Below are 21620 nucleotides of genomic sequence, written 5' to 3'. Positions count from 1 at the left end.
GCTCATCCTGCAACCATAAAAAGGCTGAGGAAAGACCAGTGAATGTGGGACACTTGGAAGAAACACATCCTCATTGCCGCCCTGCCTACAGATAGGGAAACCTGAAAGAGAAAGGGCTAGATGTTCGGATCTCCAGGCTAAACAGGAGGAACGCAGAAGAGGGAGCTGTGGTGGTGAAACACTTCAAAGAAAGGTCCAACTCTCTTAGCATAGGGAGCTACTGTGGCGATGCCTTAGTCGAGTGACAAGAAGGCTGGTCTAGGCCTCTGAGCAGTTGGGTTAGTTTTTAATTTCAAGACTGAGGAAGTGCTTCAGTTGGGGTCCTGGCAAAGGCTGGAAGCCCGAAGCAGAACCCAAAGCTTCACTAGGAAGAGACCTTGAGGGCGAGAAGTCATACCCTCCCATGCCTGTGACTCAGAGGTAGAGGCAGGCCTGTGACAGGGGGTCCATAGAATGCTGTCGTCCTGATAGTGACCTGGAGAAGGTGGGTTGGGAACTACCTCTCACTACCTGCTGGCAGCTGAAGGTGATCTTGGAGGGACTCAAGCAGAGAACTACACCTAAATAAGAAGGTTCTATTGAGGGTGTCCAACTGGGTTTCATATAAGTCTTTATTATAACAGCAGATATTCCAAGACAGCGTGATAAGGGAAGGCAAGTGTGAACTGTGAAACCCAGGTCCAGACAGGGATCTCCGGAGAAAGACATTGAAAAGGAATCACACAGGACTGAAGAACGTTCCCAGAGATTTGAGAGAGGGCTGAGAACAGAGCGGCCTGAGAAACAGCCACACTCAGTAAAGGCTCAGTGAGCCTTTCTACAAGACTTGTTTGGAAAGTTCTTAACTCTTGGTACTTTGGTTTATTAGATTAGCAGAGGATCGGCTCAAGACTATTTAAGAGTAAGTTGGATTACAGTTTGACATCATTTGGAGTTTTTAGTTTTAGAGTAGGGTGCCGCAGAGGAGACAAAGGGCCTCATTACGAGTCCAGCGGTAAACATGCCGGTGCTACTGGTGGGTTACCGCCAGACTCATAATATTTAGCAGCGCCTAACTTCCTGGGGCCACCGAAACATTACAAGTCTGGCGGCCCGGGAAGTCGGGTGCTGGGAAAATGTTAGTCCCCATTCCCATAGTGTCCAGTAGGACTCTATGGTAGTGGGGACTCGGCAGCGCTGGCACCGTTGCTAACAGTGCCAGAGCTTCCATGAAGAGTCTGCCTACCGTGGCCGCTGCGCCCGGGAGGGTCAGACCTGTCGGGTGCAGCAACCTCATCAGGCAAACTCGTAGTTTGCCGGTCTGGTAACAAGGGTGTTGGTGAGCTTACCGGCACCCTTGTTTCCAGACCGGCAAACTTGTAATGAGGCCCAAAGACTTTTAAAAACAGAATCCTGATACAAGTGGGAGAAGTGGAATTGGACACGCATATTTCAGTAATGCTGACCCACACATTAGTATTTGCATTAAAAGACTAGGTGGGCATTAACTGCAGCCTATGGTACTGATATTAGTAAAGTGTTTGGTTGAACCTCAACAATGAGTCCAGTATCTTACTGCTCAGGCTACAGAAACCATGCAGTGAAGTCGGGGACACGCATGCACAAGCAATGGACAAAGCTAACCACACACCAAATTGCAAACCCAACATTAGCATGCTGGCAGGTACCGTTAAGGGTCAACTTACTATAGTGGGGTGATTAGGTATGCCTGTCCACCTGCAATGGTGTAGTAATAGCATTTGTAAATGATATATATTTGCCAAATTCCTACCTTTCTTCAGTGTCTTACTTAACATTATTTATTGTTCTGCACATCAGCACCAAAGGTTACCCAGTCATTCCCCTCCCTGCCATGTGGCTCCCATTAACAACTTGCTCGGAGCCCACATATTTAATCCACTACACTCCTTTGAGGAGGTAGAAGTTCCTAGAGACAAGGTCCAGTTAAACATAGGTGTTCTGTCACAAGAGGAGTCACATTGGTCCATTTAGGGCAGTGGTCGTCAAACTGTCGGGCCGGCAATTGCATTACCGTGGAGTTGCGTGCAGCAGTTGGATATATGTGAATATATCAAAGAAATCACTGTAAATCCGAAAACATCAAACTTATTTTCGATGTTTAACACATTTCATAAAAAATAAGTGTGGGATGTTACCCCCGCAGCCTCCCCATATCCTTCCACCTTAATACCCTAACCCGAACCCCCATCTGTATTTGCGATGAAATTTGCAAAAATTCGGTCAAAAATATCCCATGTTTTGTGATTCGCAGTGTTTGCATTCAATGTTTTTGTATGATACAAAGCAGTTGTTCTCAATAAGTTTCCTTGCTTGTCTGGTTTGCTAAATCCACACCCATGCATTGCTCCATCACTGAGGTAGCCTTCTATTGCTTTACTCTATATTTATTCCCCCAGGCTTGTCTTACTTATTATTTTGTGACTTGCTTCATAGAGGGGCTAGGGGGAAGCACAGGCAAAGCACGGTCAGACAGAGGCATGGGTAGCATAAGTAGTTCTGAAGATGGGGTGGGGTCCACCTCCTACAGTCCTCACCAGCACTGGCATAGGACCCACACCACCACAAAGTGTCATAAATCTACCCCCGTCTTACCTGAGATCGCTTCTTGCTCAGTTCCACGGGAAGATTCTTCTTGCGGGCGGATCGGGTCTTGTATAGGCTCGCACAAGTCTCGTCCGACTCCAGCGTGCGTTCAGAGTTCCAGGATACTCGCGGGTACAGTATGTTCAGGAAGGAGGTAACAGTCGCTAATATGCGAGGTTTCCAGGAGCAATTTGGAAGGGAAGGGTGGAAGGAGAGGAATTAGGGACCAGGAACTAGGAAATAGAGAATTCGTCGAGCAGCAAACACACGTCTAGTCACTACCTGTTGATCGTGTTGACATGCGTGGGCCCATGGGGGCGTGGCATATTTATGGAACGTGCTGTGTTCGACGTAAGGCCGGTGCGAGGCGAGTCATGTGACACGGCCATGTTGGGAGTAGTAATGAATACATGCCCCGCCGCGATAAGGACCAGGAAGTCCAGAAGGGGTGTGTTCTATGGGTCATGACACAAAGCAAAATCTCCCTCCCCGGGAGACCAAGGTTGCAGTCACTAACAAGGCTTAACGAATGCTGAAAATATAGCAGCAAGCCTGCCAAGTCCCCCCTTTACCAGGGTCATACTGCAGGTAAAGTGACACAAGTGGGAGGTGAGACCCAGCCTATAGAAGGGCATGGTAAGGAGCCTTAAGGAAAGCTGAATCCTCAGAATGGATCAGATGACCCATACATCTCTGTCACAGAGGCCGTCTTCCACCACTGCATCATCACAGCAAGGCAAACAGGGGAATTAGGCAACTGGCAGCCTCTGGAGGAGGTACTTCAGCATAGTGAATTATCACTCATACCAAAACAGAGAGAATATCTGCAGCTTATGGAAACAAAGCTCCTTGGATCCAGGTTCACCAGCCAACAAGTTGGTCGTCAGACATCCTGAGTCCATGGAAAATCTATCATCTGGCTCTGGCACGGGGAAGTAAAGATCGGAGAAGGAGCATGAGCCGAAAAATTCCTCCATTGTTGGTGCGCTCAGTTTGGATTATTACAAAGGTCTGAAAGAATCAGTATGCCATTTCAAGCGCATCATATAATTAACGGCAGATGGCCATGTTCCCCTGGGTGCCTCAACCCATTGGTGCATGTGGAAAAATATTTCGCCAAACATTGGCTTCATTCAGGCCAAAGCAATCCTATCCCTGTTCAAAAGTGTCAAGCCTCAAACAATACATTTAAGATACATTGGGCCTCATTACGAGATTGGAGGTAGCCATGCCCTTAATAAGGGCATGGCTACCCCCAAACTCGGCTCCGGCTCCAGGTCCCACGAAAGGGGAATTACCAGGCTATTCTGACCTTGGAGGGCCCGGTAATTTCCCTTTCGCGGGACCCGGTGCCAGTACATCCCCATTCCCATTTGAGCCCCTCTAGGGCTCAATGGGAATGGGGAGGATGATAGCAGCGGTACCGTTCATAACGGTACTGTTGCTACCATCCTGTTCTGCTCGCGGGTGCCGCTCTGCATGCCTGGTCTGACCAGGCGTTCAGAGTGGCACCCGCGAGCAGAACTCGTAATGTAGCGGCATGGTAACAAAGGCGCCGGTAGCACTACCGATGCCGTTGTTGCCTTACCGCCATAGACGCAATGAGGCCCATTATGTGTATAAGTAAGTCCTTTTCACATAGAGCACCTAAAAATGTGCACAAGAGAAACAAGAAAACAAAAAGAGAGAGAACATGACAAATGAGAGAGTTTATATGCCATGTTCTACCTCATAATTTGCGCAGCCGTTGTGTGCCGCTTCATGACATTTCAAAACAATCAATCTACATCGTCAATGTTCCTGATTGAACATGCTCAAATGGTTGTCTTCAGTAAAGTCATGGCAATGTGCTAATGAAACCATGCTGCAGCATTTCGATTGCTAAAAAATATAGGAACTGGTGCGATTTTAATGTTAGAATGTCTATGGACGGTACCCCCATTTGGGGTAGATCATCTGAATTGGAGGTCCTGTCTATTTGCAATCTTTCCATTTTCCAAAGTCTGGACTTGCACCCCATTTTAACATATTCCTCACTCCCGGCATTTACAGATTGGAAGTACTTCCATGAGAACCGTTCTCCACGTTTATCTCCCAAACCTCACCCATAGATATTGGTGTAAGTGAGTGAATTAACAGACCAATGGTTATTCACCCAATAACATTTGCCTTAAATGCTTGCTGCTGGTGCGCTTCTTTTCAAAATGGGATTGCTTCCATTAGAACCTGGGATGTCAATACAGTGTTCATATTAGCCCCAGAATTGTTCATTACATGCTCTTTCTATTTTATTGGTCAGCAGGCTTACGTGCCAGCGTACAAACGGATGTACCTTGCCAATTTACACGACTGCTCCTTTCTTGCCCGTAATCCTCTATTGAAGTTCAAATCTGCTTCCCTCTGAACCTGTAATATTAGTACAGTGTTCACGTCAGCTTAAAGATGTTACTTTCAGTTCCATTGGCATTTGTGCTTACCTGCAAGTGTCACTGCTGTTTAGGAAATAGTGTTCCATTCAGGCTGTGAGCTTGTTATCCTATTGTCCATTTAGATCTGCTTCCATTCGAACCTGTAATGTTAATAAGTTCTTCCTTTGAATCCAAGGATTCATAATGTATGCCCTCATTCTAAAGTATTGCCCTCTAAGCTTACCTGCAAGTGCAGAAATGAAGTCACTAATCTTTCAAAATGGGGCGGCGTTCCACGTGGTGGATCGCTGCCGCCATTTTGAAAGACTATTTATATTGTTACAGTGATCCTCGGGACCACGTAATGATGTCACTAGTACGTGAAGACATCTGCATCCATAGTTAATAAAGTGCCTCGCATTAGGTTAAAAGTGGAATTGCAAGTCCAGCATCGTATGGATGCTTATATCTGTGACCTTTATTAATCCAAACAAAAAGGTTAAATGGTTAAATGACAAATCGTTGCATTGGGATTGCAAAGTCTAACGCCATATGAATGTTTTTGTAAATATCTTTGACGCTCCTTACCTCAAAATAAAAAAGTTAACGAAAGGGGTTCATGCGCCATAACACATATTTGGAAAGAGATGAGAGTTGGATGGTGATCCTATCCCTCTCTTTTACCCAAAAGTGGGTTAGCCTCGAAATACATGTGGAGAATATATATCCCGTGATGACTTGCGATACAAAATCCCCACACTTTCTTGTGGCAATATTGTTGTTGAAGTCTCACCTGGGATGCTAATGAAAAAATGGAAAATGCGTGAGGTATCCAAATTAGTGTATAAGTATACTATCACCCAACTATTTTTCATGCCTTTCTTTTTAAAATGTGTTTTTATTTATTTATGGTTAGTCAACAATACAAGTTTCACAATACACAGACAAAGGAAACATTACAAAAAACAGGCAACATTAAAAAAGAGAAGACACAATTAATGCAATCACTTAATGAAGTCAGTCTTGAAATAATTAAAATATACATTCACGGTACGTCAATCATTTTTTAAAGAAAAAAAAAAGGAAAATTAGAAAGAAAAAGGAAAAGGAAAAGACAGGGAAATAGGCACTCGAACCAGCCGGATAAGCTAAAACTGAATATCCCAACTCAATCCTCGATTTTAAGTGGCCCTCAGATCTTGATTGCTGGCTCAACATTCTCCAAGAATCTAAGAACTTCCAAAGATAGGAAAATTTCTTTCCCTGCATTCGATTCCAAAATTAATTCATGTGCAACCTGTCAATGTTGTGTACAAAACGTGAGAAGTGATGAATCCTTTGCTTGTGGAGCCCTAAACATGATATGAATAGATGTTTCATGTTTTGTTGCACACACGCTTCACATAAATTACAGATGCTATCCATCGGTCTACCCTTATTTCTGATTTCAGTAGATGTCTTGTGATATATAGATTAACGTGAAACCTTAGGGAGTTCGCCCTGCATCTAGGGTTCGGGAACCTTCTTAGAAATGGTAACACAAAACCGAGAGGTTTGTCATTCACTGAGAAATTCTCAAAGCATTTTATGTTTATAAAGGATGCCCTAGTAGCAATCCAATCATTTTGACCCATTTTTTTTTTTTTACTTCAATGGATTGTCCATCAGTTCTTTTTCTGTGGACTGACATTGCATTAGTATAGCTGTTGCATCATGTTTCAGTTCATGTAAGATCACGTTTGTGCTTTTTACATTTGTTTTGGGACCTATGATTGATCTGTATAACATGATCCTTCTACATTCTGGGTGAGATTTAGGGATTGTAGGGCTAGTTCATACGGTAGCCTAGCCATAGGTAATGATCCCGGAAAATTGAGTACTTGTTTCCAAATCGAACCCAGTTACTCTTGAGGGCTGATTTCTCTATTTCAATTCCATACATTAGAATAGGAACCACCTTGCGCTTATAGAACTTAATAAGTGGGAGAAGAGTGAATCTACGATATGTAGAGAGAATTGTTTTCATCTGACAAACAAGTTGGGTTACCTTTTTTCCTATGTCACCCTCTAACGCTATCACGGATGGTGTTGATTGTATCATAAATCCCAAATATTTGAAAACCCTTACGACCGGTAGGGTCTGGTTGGCCATCTTCCATTTGACACAGCATGTTCCTTTCTTCTTTGAGTGATTAAAGGTCATAATGAAGGTTTAAGTTGGGTTTATGATGAGATCATTCGAACGTGCACAGTTTTCAAAGGCCATAATCAGACGTAGGAGGCCAATTGGAGTGCGATCCAGCAAGACCACATCATCTGCGTACGCCATGCAATTTACCTTCAGATTGCCTATTGTTGGAGCTGCAAGTAAATGTGGTGCCAGTTTCTTCCAAAGATCGGCCAAGAAAAGGTTAAAGAGACAGGGAGTCACAATGCATCCCTGTCTTAGACCTTTAGCAGTGGCAATTGGTGATGACAGATGACCTTCAAGGTCCAGTCTTACCTTGATCTCTGTTTTATTATGTAGATTAATTTGAATGGCCAGGAGACCTGTGGGGATTCCCTATTCTTTTAGTTTGCACCATAATTTCCTTTGGTTGATGGTATCAAAAGCGCTAGAGAGATCTATCCATGCCCCATGGAGATGCCGGCTGTTTAATGTCATAGATAGTCCCTTCTGGAGCCGGTCTGGAACTTTGGCATGATGTGAGCCCGATCTGCCTATTTCTCCAAATCTTTTAAGATGAGACGTGCACAAAATTGACTGTCTATGTCCATGAGAGCAATAGGGTGATAGTTAGCAGGGTTTCCTCGATCACCTTTCTTATAAATGGGGATTATTATTGCTGAACTCCATGACTCTGGGCATTGTCGTGTTTTTATGATGTTATTAAACAAATGAAAGAGGCTGGAGGTCCAAAGGCCTACTACATTTCATAACATGTCATTAGTAAAGCCATTTGGCCCTGCCGCCCTTGATCTTGATGAGCTAAGTATTTGTCCTTTGACCTTGTTTTCCCCAAAATCGAGTTCCCACTTCACTTTGGAGGTCATGCCACCACCATAGGGGTTCCTTTCCTCAAGGATCCCAGTGAAATATTTTGTCCAAGTCAATTCCATGATACAATTCAACTGCACTGAAGCTTGCTGTTGTGGGTGTTGGTCAATAATACCTAAAACCTAAAAAATAAAACCTAAAAAATTATGCGGATTGCCTTTTGTCACTGCTTTTAACTTAAACGATCAGTCCAAGTGGCTTCTCTCAAACTTTTTGTTCCTCTACCAATTTCTGTATTATTAGATAAATACCTCTTTTCATGATGGAATACCTCCAGTTCTAGACCCACCCTTGCAAGCCTCTGAATGTTCCTGTGTAAAGCTTTTTCACCCTCCATAGTATCTGAATCATAACTATGGCGGTCAATATTCCTTGCAGGACCTCTTTTAGTGACGGCCTGTCAGTACCCCCAAAGGAGGTCACCAAAGGATTTGGGGTCATGTAGATAATTTAGTACCCTGGAGCGACACAATAGCTCTTCCAATTTAGAGTTAAGATTTTCCCCTCTACGCCTGAATGTGACCAATTGGTTCCCACCTTGATTAATCAAGGTAACTGAGGTGTATTTTGACTTGGGAGGAATGGAACTATAATGACCAAAAGTTGCCGTTAACAGTATATGATTGCTTGAGCCATTTAAAACTGTCCATTGACTCATCCTTTAAATAGTCATTCCATCCAGTAGCAATGTTGCATTGCAGCAACTGTTAAGATAATATTGCTTGTCTAGTGTCACCTACCAGGGGTTATTTATTTCCTCTAGGTGCATCGATTGCCATCAAACTACAAAATCTTTGAGGTATTCTTATTAGCATATATGAATAATATTGGCCAATTTATGTTGATACCCTTCTGAAACTTGAAATGGCTAATGCAAACTAAACCTCCCCCACTGGGTATGTGCCGCCCAGAGCCTCATACAGAAGGACAGTGTACAGACTCTTCTTATTATCACCTTTTGATGCAATCCAAAAGATCCCCTCCCCAGTCATCCTAAAAGATATACATACATACTTCAAATCCTTTTAGAGGCAGAGTTCCTGGTGTTGTAATAAATTGGCAGAATCAGAAAACTCCATTCTGTCATTCCATATTTGATAAAACAAAGGCCCAAATAGAGAGACAAAGAAAGATGCCTCCTGTGCTCCTGGCCCGCACCATCTGTCCACTTGATGCAAACGTGCTAGACTCTCTAATGTCCAAATGTCATGTTGATCAGGGAAAGACTTGCATTTCATTTTCTTTGTTGAGAACAACATGTATCGCGCTTCTCAGACTGCACATTAATTTGGCCTCTTCTTGTCATAAGATCAAGTCACAATATCCCTGTCTGTCGACGTTTGGGATATGTTTGATACCAAAAAAACATAGTTAGTTCTTAATTGTCCATCTGATGTTCTTGAGCCCAGAGTTCCTGCAATGGTGATCGTCTTTCTGATGTAGTTGAAATATACAAATTCTCCCCGATCCTGAATCTACGTTCTAGATTGGTTGAACCTACATACAGCTTGTTACAGGCACATATGATTATATATACACCACACATTTTGTGCAACAATTAATCATATCTTTTTTCAACAATATTTGTTTTTCATTAATGTTGAAGGTTTGGGCATTATTCAAGGCGTGCTGGCACATTGAACAGTTCATACATTTGAAAAAACCTTTAACTGGTAAACCGGTTAGTATTCCTGTTTGTAATTGATGTTTCCTGTTTTGCATGAAGCTTGGACTTAATTTCATTTTAAGGGTGGGTGTTCTTGTGAAAACAAAGTCTGGCTTCTCTGTGAGATATTTTCTGAGATCTTCCTCAAATAGTAAAATATGCCAATGTTTTTGAAAAGTATTTAGAATCTCATAATTATGCTTGGTCAATCTAGTGATCATCCCAGTTTTATCATCTGTGATCTCTGACTGTGCTTTCAGAGTGAGTAGTTGTGTTCTATCCTGATCAGCTGCTTTCCTTTAAGCCTCTCTAATAGCTTTAACTGAAAAGACCCTAGCTAAAAGTCTTTGCTCAATAATGGAGGATTCCTCGTGATAACTTATGTCCCTACTACGGTTCCTCTTGGCTCACAAATAATCACCCTTTGGGATATTTTCAATGACATTTCTTTTGTGACAACTTTGGGAATGGAGAACCACATTTACCTCTGTTTCATTCCTAAATGTTCTGGTACAGATTTCATTGCACATTTAAATGTTAAGCTCCAGGAAGGTGATGTGTTGGGTGCTTCTCTCTAAAGTCAGTTCAATGCTGAAATTATTACTATTAAAGTTCTGTCAACTCAACCTCAGTGCCCTTCCAAATCAGTAGAATGTTGCCGATATATTTCAAGCAAATGTCTATGTTCCTTGCTGCATCAGGATGTATAAATTCATCTGTGCATTTATATCCCCCTTAAATAGGTTTGCCAACGAGGGTGCATGGCATGCTCCCATTGCACTCATTTGGTGTGTCTATCGAGGGATTTGTTAAAAAGAAAAATGTTTTGTTCCAGTGTGTATACAAGAAATTCTTTGATCATGTCAATTTGGAGTAAAAACAAAGCTGATTTCTTGTTGAATATATAATCAATAGTTTGTAGTGCCAATTTATGGTCAATCGAGGTGTATAGTGTCTTCACATCCATAGTTGCTAGAATGTATTGTTTGTTCCATTTCACTTGATGTAGGACGTCTAACACCTGTATTGTATCCCTCACATAGGATTTCAGTCTCAGCACCTGAGGTTTCGAGATAAAATCAAGAAATGTGAACAAGTTCTCTGTCATCCATCCCTTAACACTGAGAATCGGCAGTAACTCTGGAAGTATTACAAATGCCTTATGGACCTTGGGGAAGAAATAGATGGTCAGTATTTTTGAATGTTCAAGAGTTAGAAATGATCTTTGCTCATCAATCAGGAGTTGTACGTGGTAACATTTCTGGATCACTTCATGAAACTCATTAATCGTAATGAAGAGGGAAAATGGGAGAAGCCCTTCCCCCGATTCTCATCCAAACCATGGCCCAGGAGGTCACGACCCCAACACCCCCTGCGAGAGGAATTTGACCCGCTCACTGCAGCACCAGACATCAAGATCCACTGTGGCCACGCCCCACATGGCCAGGGAGCCTGCCCATTAATGAAACCACGTGCGGGAACCTCAGGTGGAACTGACATCGACCATATGGATCAACTTGATTAGACAGTAACCACAAAATACCACCATCGTTAGAGATGCCATGATGACATAGCCAAAAGACAAGAACACACGTGTCACCATGCACATTGGTCACCCACACACCAACCTACTCGAAGAACATACTCAGTGCTATGACATAGAGGACCACTTACACCCACACATGCATCGTGTTATGTTTCACATAGGCCACCTACAGCACTGCAGAAACGCAAGATGCCAGAAGAGCTCATGTACATGCTTGCAGACGCTTCCTCGCCACTAAAACCATGAAGATGTAACCTTACATATTTACTAATGCATATGACACTCTGTCGCCCTCAGGACCCCCATATTATGGACCATGTACCACCACCCATAAGCCAGGCCAAGGTAGGCCGCAAAGCAAGAGTCCCCAGGCCAAAGCCTCTCAGACAAAACTGCAAGGCGCTGATCACGCAGAACGAGCTCCAATCAGAGCCCATAGCCAAGGCCGCAATGCTGCGCTCCCTGCGCCCAGGTTACACCTGCCACTGCTAGACGCTCCTCAGAGCTGAAATACAAATCAAATGCTCATATTTCTGCTCCAGCCACGTTCTTACATCATGTGACCGAGCCGACCTGATACAATGCCAAGCCCTATGGGACAGAGAAGTGCTGGGGTCTCACGCCTGGGACACAATCTGCAACAATGAAGTGACAAATTGGACACCTACAGTGATGGGAAAGACATGCACACCAGCCAATAGTCAGACCTGTCCATTATCTGCCACTGACACATAGTCATACTTTGTTGCTAGCAACAGGTACACCTCGAGCTGGGAACATCGATGGTCCCAGGCTTGGGGGCTTGCAGATGAACCTTTCAGAATACGAGGGGGCTGACAATGACGCCACTATAGTCTAGCCAATCCCGTATTGTCCCCTTTTAGCAACTTTCGTGTAACAATTGTTAGGTGCGGCCCAAGTGTACCACCTGACCCTCTCTCCTCCAATAACCGTCTCTTCTATATGTGCCCATACTGACCCTACCACTCGGGGAGCCAACCCGAGATGGCGTTAGGTTTTGGGGCCAGTCTTCCTAGGTGACGCACATAGCGCGTCATACAGCTAGAAAAAGGGCCTGCGAGCCACCTTAATCGAGAGGTCTCTCGGATGCCTATGACCTGTGAGCCCGTCCCTGCTTGTTTCATGTAATAAACAGCAGTAACTCTTTGCTCTTGTGTGTGCCTCACATTCTGTTGGGACGCGGGAGCAGTTGGGGCTTCCCCAGCCCTGAAAGTCTGCGGATGGCCATGCCAGCCCCCCGGGAAATTACCCAGACAGTACCAGTGACAAACTTATAATTGGTCTTTTTGTAACAGTCTGGCAAGGACAAGTGTTGATCTGCCATGAAGATGTAGTCTTATTTATTAAGAATTTTCCAGCTTCCTTGATGATGATAACATCATACGTTTGCAGTCTCTGAAGGGCCATGTTTTCCTCGTAAATTAAACAAAAAAGAAATTTGATCTCATTTACGTTTCTTATGCATTAAATTGTGTATGCCCTTTTTGACTGCTTAATGGAATCTCTCAATAAGATTATTTTGCTGCATTTGTGGGATGCATTTGGACTTAGTTTTAAGGGTTGTGTACGTCATAATGGTACTTTCAATACCTAGCTCTTGTCAAATCTGATTGGTGGTTGTTTGTATCTCATATTCCAGGGACATTAGCAGTTGTTTGTTATGGATGTCCCCAATCGAAAGCAAACTCATTTCAGGATGAAAGCGTGTGTTAGTCTCTCTCCTATCCGAGCTCTGAAAATGTTTTTTTAATTTAAGTTTTTTGATAAATGTGTAAGTGTCTATTTGTAGATTAACAAGATCTCAACTTATAGTTGGTGGAAATGAAGGGGTCCTTTCCAAGACTTGTGTTTCCTGTCTATCCAATATTCGACTTGAGAGTTTCAGTACCCGATTGATCTCCTGTCCTATCTGTTGTATGTCATCTCCATCCTGTATTCTGATCTGGCCCTCACTCTTGGTCTGACCTCTTCTATTCTTGTTTGATCTACCTCTTGCTCTCTTTCCTCTGGAGTGAATCTTTGTGTTGCTATATCTGTGTGGATTGTTTCTTGGAACCAAACTTGTCTGACAGGGGGGCAGTTGCCTTTTCGATATCTATATATTTGATCTAAAATATCTTTCATCACAGTCTCTGTGGTGTCAATTATAGATAGTAGAACGACTCTCGATTAAAGAATAGGAGAGGTCAGACCAGGGGTGAGGACCAGGTCAGAATACATTTTGAAAGACTAGTGACTACTTTTCTGCACTTGCAGGTAAGCATAGAGGGCTATACATTAGAATGAGGGCATACATTATGAATTCTTGGCTTACAGGTAAGCCTGTTGACCAATACAATAGAAAGAGCATATTATGAACAATTATGGGGCTAACATGAACACTGTATTGACATAACAGGTTCTAATGGATGCAAAAGTGGATTACAGGAACGCAGTTTATCTGGGAAAGATATTGTGTGCCTAATCAGGTGCTCAACAAATGTGCACCAGCAGCAAACGCATAAGGTAAACGTTTTTAGTTTATAACCATTGGTCTGTTAATTCACTCACACCAATATCTATGGGTGAGGTTTGGGAGATAAAAGTGGAGAATGGCTGCACAAATTATGAGGTAGAACATGGTATATGAGCTCTCTGATTTGACATTTTCTCTCTCCTTCTGTTTCTTTCTTGTTGCTCTTGTACAGATTCTTAGGTGGTCTATGTGAAAGGACTTAGTTGTACACAAAATGTATCTTGCATTTATTGTGTGAGGCCTGACACTTTTGAACAGGGATAGGATATCTTTTGCTTAGATGAAGACGATATTTGGCAGAACATTATTGCATCTGCACCAGTGGATTAATGTTGGCATCTGAATTGTTTAAGAATGTATTTGGCCTGGATATTAGAGGCATCCAGGGGACACATATGGCTATTTGCATACCATGCTCTTGAAATGACATACTGATTCATTTCATGTCCTGGCTTTATGTGCAATATCAATTGGTGTTGGCTTTGACATTAAACTCCTGTGCAACTAACAATGCTATATATCATTAATTCTTACAGACGTTTGTAATGATCCAAACTGAGTGTACCAACAAAGGAGGAATTTTTCTGGTCTACTCTACGTCTGTCCCTGTGTTACTGCCTTTCCGTTAGGGTCGCTGCCAGTTTCTTTGGTCAGCTAATACTCAGACAAAGGTTTCAAAATCCAATAAATACAACGCAAAATGAATACCACGTTGGCACTGTTTCACCGAAAACACAGTGTGTGTCCCAAGAAGCATGAGCAGCCAAGTTTGCTCATTGGAACACGGAGAGGAGAGGACAATGTGTGTCTGCAACAGTTAATGAAGTCAACAGTGGACTCGTAGCGACCGGAGGTTTGAAGAACTAGGCATCTCTGTTTCAATGGATCCACAGCACCCGCATGTAGTGAGTTCTAAAGAGCAAGAAACAACATGCATTTCCCATTAGTATTGCACAATCTCTGACTGCATACCTAGAAGTCACAATTAGATTGCGAGTTCAACAATAAACAGAGGGACATAAATATTCTTTGATCTGTTCATTCTGGGCGATATCAAGAAATGCTAGGTTTTACTTACGGGCCAACACTTGGAGTAACTTACATTTCAGGTAAAGAATACATGTTCCCAAAACTGTGGATTCTACGCGTAAATTGTAAAAAGCAAATATTCTTGTTATTTTCAAAATGCAACGTTTCATGCAGATACCTCTATTTTATTGTACTGGCTGTCTTGAAGGCATAGACTCTTATATTTAATATTGCATGGAATACAATTATGAGCTAGTTGACAAAAGAGCAACACTTCAAGGTGTGTAAAAGGTCTGTCTTGTGCAAAGCATGGATCTTATCATTGGTCCATGGTCCTTACAAAATAAAGGTATTCCTGGAAAAGGGAACTGTGAGGTTGTTACCTTGAGGAACTAAAACAAATGTCCTTTTGCAATTACCTAGAATATTTGAATACAAAATATATTTTGGCGTGTTTGTGGGTGAGCGTGGGGTAGTGGGATGGTGTATTATGTTATGTTATATGGCATTTCTGTAGCGCCTCTTACCATTGTTATGACCTCGAAGCTCTGTGGGGATGAAAGCCCTTCTGAAGCCTGTATTCAGAGGTTTGAGAACTGATGAAAGGAGTTCTAAATGCGTGGGTTTGCATTTCTGCCAGTACAAAGGTAGAGAGGGAGTGGCTAGGTCCTTAATGGCAGCCCATAATTATCAGGTGAGAGGACGGATGCCGTGACAAAATGTCAAGGGAGACAGGAGAGTCAAAAGAGTTAAAATTCTGTCCAGCTGTTCACATATTCTGAGTGGGACTCCGCTGCATTCTTTTGGAGGTGGTAATTTGTGTTTTGGATGGGTGTGGTCCAGCAGTGTCTGTTGCTTCTGTATGTAAATGGGTGGGCCCGTGCTCCAGGTGTAGATTTGTGTGGGTGTGTGATGTGTATGTGTGCCTTGCAAATATCCAAAGAGAATGAGATTGCCTTCAACAGAAAGTTAGCTAATGGGGACTTTACCAGTGTATGTAGATGTACTGTCTGAATCCTATACATTGCCCTTTGCATAATTGGCTTGCAATAATAATCTTTTATGTAACTGTCTAGAACCACCATCAATAAATATAGAGCACATTGCAAGCCCTACATTGCTAGTCATTGTAATTGGAAACTCTTGAATCCAGCTCAGAGGAAGGTTTCCTTTTGACACTTAAACTTTTGCATTAGGCATCAGTCTTTTCAAGTGTGCACTAAAAGTCCACATTTATAAACTAGCAATGGTGTCTGCTGAACAGAATATTTATTTAATATTATGTGACACTTGTAAATCGTAAACCTGCCAATGATATGGCCATGAAGCACCAAGAAGGAGAACCGAGATGCCTGGACTCTGTTTGAATGATGCATTGCACATTCAAGCAGAACATAGGGTAAAAGAGACAAGTACATTCTCAGTGAAGATTAGACTAGATTAACATTACCAATCCTTATGACATGATGGGATAAACTGTATAGTTAAACTTTTAAGGTAATTATGATTGAATGCATGAGGAGTCGCTAGGGTTTATGGCTGTGTCAGTCATTGAGTGATGCTGCAATGAATATATGAAAAGTCAGTTGATATTGTTTCCAGCATGATCCCCCTGCTGCTAGTTTCGGCTGTTGGCTCTGCATTGGTAGTACAATACAGGGTGACCCATAAGAAATACATTGCCTGCTGCTAATAACAAGCGCACCAGAGCTATTCTATGTGAAAAGACAACATTCACTTGAATTTTGCAAAGTCAAAAAGTCATTGGTGCTTCGTATTGGGTACTAGACAAAGATGTTTCTAAATTTGAAAAGACGGGAACAAACAAGGACTGTTCGCACCCTAAATATGCTACTATTTTATTATTTTATCATCAAGTAAGAAATGTAAAGATTCTTAGTATTTATTAGATCAATATATAAACTGATGCCTGAACCAGATCTTCATTACTTTATATTTAAAATAAAGTTGAAACAGTGGACATTTCTATATTTCTTTCTGAAGCCAAAACAGAATGCTTCCCCAAGAGCAAACATCACACGTTCTTTACATTTTAAGAAAAGCAAACACAAGTAGCAAACGTATAAAAGTCATTTCATGCTATTGCGAAAACGCTGGAGGAGGTATAAGGTCACGGCTGCACTTAAAAATAACACATTTCCCTGACTGCAAAGTCCAAAGGATTGCATTATAAATGTGCTCATTAACCCGAATAATGTAACACAAGGCACTAGAAATATAGAAACATACCTGACAATAAACTAACAAGTGTGTCAGCCTTATTGAAATGGATATGTGTCTGCTTTCCTTTTATGACCTATTATAATAAAGGTGACAATTATTACAACCTGTTAGACCCTGGCAAGAATGTACAGTGTGCATTACCTGAGTTTAAAAGATACAAAAGACCAGATGCTGGTCATCAGCACTTCCTCCACAGACTCTGGAAATCCACAATGTAAATAGTCTTAAGGCTTCAAGAGGGATGAAGTATCTTATTTTCAAAGACAACAGGCTTGCAACTTGTGTTTTGAACAATGCATTGCATCTAGCACATGTCGAAATGTAGTAATGAAAATGCAAGACATGTTTTGAAAGCAGACATTTTTGTAAAAGAAATGAGGATTTTAAGAGCTACACATTCTCACATCTTCTCAACATTTTTAGTTATGATATGATATGTTATGGCATTTATAACACGTCTATACACAAGTGTTTCAAGGCGCGATGGCGGGGGGGGGGACAAAGGGAGGACAGACAATGATCCTACTAGGCTAGGTGTCATTCAGATCTCGCAAGTGCAAGGGAAGGGGGAAAGGAAAAGTGCACAGGGGGAAGGGAGATGGGAAAGTGCAGTACATGGGAAGTGGGATAAATAAGACACATAAAAAGCCAGCTAGTGGCAGTGCAAGGAAGTGCAGACGTAAGTGCTGGTAGGGGGACTGAAGGGATACAGAAAAACGGTCCCCAAGTGCAGGGGTTGCCAGGGAGGCAGTGCAGGTGGGTAATTGACGGGGCCTGGGCCAGAGATCAGAAAGGGTGGCCAGGTAACCAGTCCAATTTCAGTCAGGAATTCAGCAAGGGAGGGGAGGAGAGAAAGCAGAAGCAAAGAGGAAGGTTTTGAGGTGTTTCCGGAACCAGAGATGATTCTCCTCAAGTTTCAGGGAGGCAGGAAGGCTGTTCCAGAGAGAGGCCCCTGCCGGAGAGAGTGATCTGCCACCAACTCGTTGCTTGGAGAAGCGACTGACCCTAAGGGAGTTGGAGGCAGATGAGCGAAGAGCTTGAGAAGGGAGATATTTAAGAAGAGAGAGTTGAAGGTATTGCTGCCCCAGACCCCAGAAGGCCTTGGGAACAATGCAGAGGGTTTTGAACTTAATCCTCACAGCCACTTGGAGCCAGTGCAGAGATTTCAGTCTTGGAGAGATACGATCCCTGGGCTTGAGGCCATGGATAAGTCTTGCAGTCCTGTTCTGGATAAGTTGCAGAGGGCGGAGAGTGGAGGCAGGCAGATTTAGAAAGAGGCTGTTACAGTAGTCCAGCTTGGAGAGGACCAGAGCTCTGGAGACAGTGATCTTCTGGGGGAAGGAGAGGAAAGGAAGAATACCTCTAAGGAGGTGCAGCTGGTAGTGTGACTTCTTAGAGACGTCCGAGATGTGAGGGGAGAAGGCGAGTGCAGATTCGAAGATGACCCCGAGGTTTTTAGCCTTGCAGGTGGGAGTGGGAGGAGGGCCAAGAGAGGCCGGCCAGAGAGCTGCAGGGAAGGAGGGAGTGGGTGTGCCGATGAGTAGAATCTCAGTCTTACTGGCATTAAGGCAGAGGTCGTTGGCGGCACACCATTCCTGGATGGCAGACAGACAGTCAGAGATGAGGGAAGGAGAGGAGGAGGCCGAGGGTAGCCTGAAAATGAGCTGGGCATCATCCGCATAGCACTGAAAGTTGGGACAGAGAGCGGCGATGCGGTGGGCAAGGAGTGCCAGGTATTGGTTGAATAGCCAGGGAGAGAGGTTAGATCCCTGGGGGACACCACAGGTGGAGAAAAAGATGTCAGAGAGGAAAGACCCAAGTTGTGCCTGCGAGGGTCGGTCGGAGAGGAAAGAAGTCAGCCACACCAGAGCCTGACCAGTGATACCCAGGTTATCACGGAGACGGGTGAGAAGGATGGCATGGTTGACAGTGTCAAAGGCAGAAGAGAGATCAAGCAAGATAAGAACACAAGGGGTGTTAGAGTCGAGGTTAGTGAGCAAGTCTTCATGGATGTTCAGGAGAGCAGTTTCTGTGCTTCTGGCAGCTCTGAAGCCAGACTGATGGTCATGAAGACAGCCAACAGATTCAGTGTGGAGATTCATCTGGGAGATGGCCAGTTTCTCCAGGAGCTTCCCCAGGAAGGGAGTGATGGAGATTGGGCGATAGTTAGCCGGGCAGGAGGGGTCGGCAGAAGGTTTCTTAAGAAGAGGGTGCACAAGGGAGTGCTTCAGGCGGGAAGGGAAGACTCCAGTGGCGAAGGAGTGATTGCAGAAATCTGCCAGGGGAGGAGCCAGGGAGTCGATGTGATCCTTGATAGTTTTTGAGGAACAGGGGTGAACCTGTTTCGGCGAGACTTTCATAGATCAGACTTGCCTAGAAACCTCATCTGGAGAGAAAAGGGGAAAGGCCGAGAAGGAGGGTGGAGGGGTGGCTGCAGAAGAGCCAGGGGAAGAGCAGGAAATAGCGGGAGTGGGGTGAGAGGAGGAGAGTGAGGACAGGATGTCCTCAGTTTTTTAAATGAAGTGAGAAGCCAGTGCCGTGCAGAGGACCTGGGAAGGGACAGGAAAGGTAGAGACTGCGTCAGGATTGGCAAGTTGCTTGCAGATTTTAAAGAGTTCAGATGAGTTGTTAGATGCCGCAGAGACGCGGGCTTGGATATGAGCTCTCTTCTTGGTGAGGACGGAGAGCCGGTATTGCCTTTGCAGCAGCTGGCAGGTCAGTTTGTCAGAGGATAAACTTGAAGCAAGCCATTTCCTCTCGGCAACCCTACACTTGCGTTTTAGGGTGGCGAGGTCTGAGTCATACCAGGAGTTACACTTGGCTTTGGGCTTCAGGCGGATTCTCATGACAGGGGCAAGGATATCCAGAGTATCAGAGTAGAAGAGTGGAGCATGGAGAGGGCTGTGTCAGGGTGAGAGTCAGCCAGTGGGGGTGGACGGGGTGAGAAGGTGACGGCGAAAGCCTCAGCTGACACGCGCTTCATGGGTCGAGTGACCGAGAAGGTGAGTGGCAGTGACGGAGGTGGCTTGGCCTGCTGGGTGGAGAGAGTGAGGTGGGAGGATAAGAGAAAGTGGTCACTCCAGGAGAGCGGAGTTGAGAGAGGGACAGAGAGGGGGAGGTCTGAAGAGATCAGAACATCGAGAGTGTGCCCTGCAGAATGAGGCAGGCCAGAGGGGAGAATGGTGAGTGAGAGAGAGTCGCAGAGGGTGCAAAAGCGTTCAGAGGGGGGACAGGAGGCATCCAGGTGGATGTTGAAGTCTCCAAGAAGGAGGAGTTGAGTGGTTGAGGCCAGGAGTGAGGAGTAGAGGTCTGCCCACTCAGAGAGGAAGGAAGAAATCTGACCAGGTGGCCGATAGATAGTAGCCACAGTAAGGGATTGGCTAGGCGAGAGAGAGATCCTGCAGACAAGGCATTCAAAAGAGGAGTAGGCCTGCGTAGGAATGAAAGAGGCAGGAATCCACTCAGGGAAGATAAGGGCTATGCCACCACCAGAGCGGTTGGGCCTGGGCGCAGAGAGGATCTTGTAGCCATCAGGTAGGAGTGTGTCAAAGCTGGTGACAGAGTTGGCCGTAAACCATATCTCAGTGAGACCAAGGACATTGAGGTCAAGTTCTTCAAGAAGGCGGCAGATATCAGAGGAGTGTTTGACAGCGGAACGGGAGTTAAGAATGGCAATGTGGAGAAGGTTGCCCTCCTTGAAGGACTTCCGGGGAGGGGTTTAGATCAGAGGTATGCCCTGCAGAAGTGTAGAGCGCGCCAGAGAGGGGGCAGAGAGGGAGGGGGAAGGCAAGGTAGCCAAGGAAAGGGAGGAGGGGACAGCAGGAGTAGAAAGGAAGTTGATGAGGCGCGGAAAGCATCCATCAAAGAGATGAAGGTTGGCCTGAGGGCCTTGGACCAAGACGGTTCCATTAGAGTAGACATTAATGATGACCTTAGAGGATAGGAAGGAGACCAGGAGGGCGTCCCAACTGGTACCACCATTAATGGGAGAAGAGGAGAAAGGAGAGAGAACAGAGACCATATGAGGGGTCCATAGATCTGGTGAAGGAACGACAAAGAGGATGTCGGTGAGAGTTTACTGGGAGGAGGCACTGATGTAGGTGTCAGCGATAGGGAGGCCTTGGTTGGAGACCAGGATGTCCTTTTTAAACTTTTTCCCACCAGACTTAGTGAGGAGAGCAGGATAGTCAATAGAGAAACAGTTTGAAAAGATAGGGGAGAAAGAGAGCACCATAGAGGTGGGAGGAGGAGGGGGTCAAAGGGATAGAAAGACAAGACAGAGAGAGGCAAGTGCGCAGGAGAGTGGGACAAGACGACGGCACTTAGGAGGCGAGCGTAAGGAAGGCACCGGACATTCTAAGACAGGAAAGAGGGCATACCTAAATTTGGGAATCCTAAAGAGGGAGAAAAAGGCCTAGGTTTCACAATGCAGTTATAGTGGTAGAACCATTACAAGCAATTAACGGCACCTACATTTGAGAATCCTAAAGAGGGAGAAAAAGGCCTAGGTTTCATAAAGCAGGTATAGT

This window comes from Ambystoma mexicanum, chromosome 11, assembly GCF_040938575.1.
Source record: "Ambystoma mexicanum isolate Mex_15411 chromosome 11, UKY_AmexF1_1, whole genome shotgun sequence".
NCBI classification, from domain to species: Eukaryota; Metazoa; Chordata; class Amphibia; order Caudata; family Ambystomatidae; genus Ambystoma; species Ambystoma mexicanum.
Note: the sequence above shows the minus strand (reverse complement) of the source record.